This window comes from Hesperophylax consimilis, chromosome 29 (genome assembly GCF_061612785.1).
Source record: "Hesperophylax consimilis isolate HC1 chromosome 29, BYU_Hcon_1.0, whole genome shotgun sequence".
NCBI classification, from domain to species: Eukaryota; Metazoa; Arthropoda; class Insecta; order Trichoptera; family Limnephilidae; genus Hesperophylax; species Hesperophylax consimilis.
Window position 1 is genome coordinate 19,273,023 of NC_142864.1, and position 5,685 is coordinate 19,278,707.

Here is a 5,685-nt window from a genome sequence, read left to right on the forward strand (position 1 = left end):
CTTTTTTTCATCTGTTTACAAAAATGTCCAACCAACTCTCAATATTGACTCTACCCTTCACACTGTACAGATTGGGCCCTCATTCGACCTGGTCAGTATTTCAGAAAAAGATGTTAAGGAGGCACTCTCAAATTTAAAGAAACCTCACTCCATCGGTCCTGACAATATTCCAACATTTATACTAAAGGGTTGTTCCGACCTTTTAATACCACCATTATGTCATCTCTTCAATGTTTGCCTAAAAAACGGGATTCTCCCAGACATCTGGAGATTAACTAAAATAACCCCTATCTACAAGAAGGGAGATAAACGCGATATCCGGAATTATCGACCAGTTGCCGTTCTATGTTCCATCATGAAAATATTCGAGAAAATTCTACATAAATATATACTTAATCACGTTAATCCAATTCTTGATGACCGTCAATATGGTTTTAGACCCCAGATGTCAGTAACATCAAACCTCTTATGCATCTCAGATTTCTTATCACAAACTCTCGACAATCGGGGACAGGTGGATGTTGCTTATTTCGACCTGGAAAAAGCATTCGACAAGGTTGACATCGACATTCTTCTAAATAAGCTAGCTTCATTTGGTTTTTCCAAAAGACTACTCTGTTTTTTTGCTTCATATTTTCGAAATCGTAGACAGTTTGTTTATTATAAGGGTTCCAGTTCTTTGGAATTCACAGTTTTTTCTGGAGTTCCTCAGGGGTCTATCCTTGGACCACTTCTGTTTCTGATTTTTATCAACGATATTGGTTCAGTCATCACACATTCGCTGTATTTACTATTTGCAGATGACTTGAAACTATATCGTTCAATAAAAAACCATCTTGACTGTATTCTCCTTCAACGTGACATTGACTGCGTCTCAAACTGGGCCAAAATAAATGGCTTGAACTTCAGTACACCCAAGTGCAATATCGTCTCCTATACAAGATCAAAGAAACCGCATGTATTTGAATATACAATCAATGAAATTATTCTCCAACACCTAAATCAAATCAAAGATCTAGGAGTTATTTACGACAGCAAACTAACCTTTCACCAACACATCGATGATTTAATAAGCAGAGGATACAGGCTTCTCGGCTTCGTAATTAGAAACTCATATCCGTTTCGTAACACAAAAACACTGACGTTATTATATAACACACTAGTCCTAAGTGTACTTGAATCAAACTCGATCATCTGGGCTCCACATGAATTAACATACACTTTACGCATTGAAAGAGTCCATAAAAATTTTTTAAGGTTTTTATTCTCGCGGCTCTATGGACGTTACCCTTGGCTTTACCCATCGATTTATATATTAGGCATGACCAATTACCACTCCCTAGAGACACGTAGAGGTATTGCTTTGCTTAAATATTTTTTCCAACTAATAAACGGTCACTTATCTAATAATGAGATACTGGCCCAATTAAATTTTTTTGTACCAGAGTCTCACTCTCGAGGACGTCATCACAATCTTCTATATAGTAGAGCAAGCCGCACTAATTTATTAATGAACTCACCTGTGGGGAGAGCTACGTGCTTTTTGAATGCGGTAGATAAGAAATTAGATTTATTTTTTGTGTCCTATAGCGCATTTACGAGATTTTTGGCATTGCATATACACTGCATAAATGGTACAATTATAACGTCTTAGGCTTTATTACCTGTAATTGTTATAAATAAATGTACTAATTATATATATAAATAAAAAATAAATAAATACATACTCTTCTATTGTTCAGACTCTTGACATGGCCCGACTCAAGTATCTGATTCACTTGATCGTGCCATGTCTTCCTCGGGCGTCCCCGACTTCTGCTACCATTCGCATTTGCATCAGATATCCTCCTTACACTCCTTCGCTCATTCGCTCTACATGCCCAAACCATCTAAGCGACCCTTTCTTGATCTTACTCATTACGCTTACATCAGCCTTGCACTCTTTGCGGATCTCCACATTCCTCACACGATCATACATGGTTTTACCACACATACGACTCAGGGATCTCATTTCAACAGCATTCAATCTAATTCAATTCTAATTCAAAGGTAATATTGTTAATTCTGAATTTGAAATATGAGATTAACAAGAATGCCACAACATGCAAAAGTGACATATTAATAATTAGGTCCCAATGGTCGAGTAGTTAAAGACATTGTCCCAATAAGATAGATATCCTTGGTTCGATTTCCAGTTGAGATAGTTATGTTTTTATTTTCTGTATCTTGTTCTGTTTCATCTTCGTTTAGATTTATTAGTATTATCTTTTTCTTCAAATTGTTGTTAAAATCTTCAAACCTGAACGTGTAATGCCCAAGCGTGCTGTAACAGAGGGTCTGGAAAACAATAACATAAGAATGCGGGTTATATAATGTAAAATTACACACCTTCATATAATTGACAGTCAAGATAGCCGCCTATCTCTAACATGGTAGGTACTCTCAGTATCGCCCCGGTGAAATATATGAATATGCATATTTATATTCAGATGTGTTTTGATAACAATTTTTTGTACTTATTTATTTTTGGAAATTGAAAACTGAAGGCCTTGAACACAATATTTCTTTTAAATTTGATATTGTGTTGCTCAATTTGAATCCAAAATTAATATTTTTTTAATGATTTATTGTATATATTTTAATAATAATTTTTATAATAATAAAAAATATATATATGGAATAATTTGATATTAAAGAAAATTGGGCTCTTGCCAAAACACCACCGTTAATTTAGTGAATGCTTTCTTGGTTGGTATACCTTAATTAAACTTTCCTTCCTGCCAAATTGATAATAATATAAACTCTTTCGTTTACTTTTTCCTCTTTATATTATATTTTGTTTTCCCTCAGAATATAAACCATTCCTTTTATTTTTCCTCATTATGTAAACCTTTCCTTTGTATTTTTCCTCATTATGTAAACCTTTTCTTTTAATTTTCCTCAGAATATAAAACCTCTCTTTTACTTTCCTTGGTAATTTAAACGCTCTCTTTCGCTCTTCCTCATGTCAACAAACCTTTAAATATGATTTTCCCTCAATATATAATATTCCCTATCTTTTGTTTACCCTAATTATACTTATGAACCCTTAATTTTTTCTTTTCCCTAATCATATTAATACTTTATTTTGATTTTCCTTCACAAAAATTATTCTGATTTTTCCTCAATATACAACATAATTAATTTGATTTTCCTTCACGATAATTATTCTGATTTTTCCTCAATATATAACATTATTAATTTGATTTTTCCTCATTATATAATATAAATAATTTGATTTTTCCTCATTATATAATATAAATAAAATATTTAGATTTTTCCTCACAATTGAAACCAGTTATTTTGCTTTACTCACTTATAAACCCTTTCCTTTGCTTTTCCCTCAAAATATTATGAAAAGTTCCTTTTATGGTGTACCTTCGTCTGAGACAAGTTTCTTTCTCTCTTTTTTTAACCTAAATTATAAATCTTTTTCCTTCATGAAATAATGATTATATCAATAAATAAAATAATCATAATGAATAAATGTCAATAGTTGTAAATGATCATAATATAATTTAGTTTAAATGTCAAGAAATATTGTATATTTTTGTGTACTGCGTAAGTTGGTCTTATTTGTAAGTAGGGAAATTAAACAAAAGATATCTGACATTATGTGGAGATTTGTAATGGCACCTTTATTTTTAAATAAATATCACAAAGATGAATATTGAGCATTATTTATTTTAAAACTTCCCAATCTTCCTCTTCCCATCTCTTTCCCTTCGCCAACTCTTCAGCCTAACAGCATACCCTGATTTAGAATGCCATAGGTTCAGAACAGTTGGGAATATTACCTTGGGAATGGGTGGTAATAATGTGTTAAGTTGCAAAAAATATGCTACGCAAAAGCTGGCAATTAAAATTACCAAATGTAATGAGATCTCCATTAGTTTAGTATTGAAAACAGAAGTTTTATTTCGCGACGAAATAGGATCATCATATTTCTACGTCCGTCTGACAAAAAGGGTTTGCAAAAAAACTGCCATCACAGGTGGCAGGTTCACAGGTTTGACAATCGCAGCAACCAAAAATAATGCAATTGTGCAAATATTGCCAACACAATACTAGTTCTTCATTGATACAAGTAGAAATGCCCACACACCGAAACTTTGGTTAAATCATATGTAAAGGTATACACACACTTTTTTTCAAACATCATTTATGTAACTTCAGTACATTTGTTCAGTTTCAATATTTTCTGTGTATTTAAAATGCGCTAAACATCTTATTTTTTAATTTTCCATAAAAACAAATACTGTTTTAGAAACTAGATACAATTATTTTAAAATCTGAAAGTAGTGAGGAGGGGAAGAAGATAGGGTAGAGGAAGGTGAGGAAGTACCTGGCTATTCAGATCTGGTCACCAAACAGGGTCAAAGCCATTTCAGGCAATTTTTCAATTTTATCGGATGGCATTCAAAGGGTTAAATAGACTAGAATACCGTTAAGGCGAAGCTTAGTGCTAAATCACTATTTTGATTAATCTTTATAACGAATTGGTGTACATTATGAATACCAAGAAATATGCTTTAGATAAATTTAATGTTTTCCTATCGTTTCGCTTGAGTAAAATACAAATAAAAAATAAATAACTCAGTAAAAATATATAAATGTAAACTACTAAAAAAAATATGGTTTCAATAGAAATGTATGAACGCATAAAGGAAACAACTTTTTAAAATACAGTATTATAGCTAAGATTATCTGTGACAATTTCACTTGATTAACTTTTTTGCTTCTTATAAAATTATTTAGAAAATAAATAAAAACCATTTTTGTGCTTGAAATCGAACGTTTCTAGACTCCGTTTGTCAAGCGATTTTAATGCCTGTTACCTACATTCGTGACAATATAAGACATACCAAGAATATACACATTTTTGGCTTGGAGCTTCCTCTTAACGTGGATATTTTGATTATTATTAGATACCGATTACTAAATTAAATGATGGGCGGTCTTAGACAAGGCAAGGTTACCCAATCCAATAAAGTTTAATAGGCAGAAAATTATTCTAGAATTAATTTGTTATAAAATAAGTCATAAACTACAACTGAAGGCTATTTCAATGCAAGAGGCGCATAGGCCAAACATTATTTTAAGCGCAGCTGAACTTCGCATAAAGATTCTATGAATTGTTAACAAATCTGACACACCACTCTGTCACTCTAACCTATACAGAGGGTCCGGAAACTCATAGTACAAAAGGAAAACTGTTGAATCTACATCACATAGAGAACCGAACAAAACTTTTATGCATTTTTTCTGCAACGAAGACATTAACCCCTCCATTGATTTTTATATAAAATTTAATATAATGTGAAGCACATTCACCTGATTTCCGCTTGTACTACGATTTTCCGGACACCGTGTATTGGTATATTGAAATACCACAGCTCAGTATCGAAATATTGCTCGAATTGGCATTAGACATATTTGGTGACTTTTTTTAACATTAGCTAATGGGGTCCAAAGGAAATCAATTTATCTCAAGGCCTATTTCATCTTAGGGGATGCTGTGTGGAGGGTATTTTTATGGAAATAAAGGATAGGAAGTTTTGGGAATGAAATAGGTACTCGGAGAATAATTACTCATATTGAATATTCTTAATAAAAACGGGATCGCAGGCCCTTAACGAATAAATT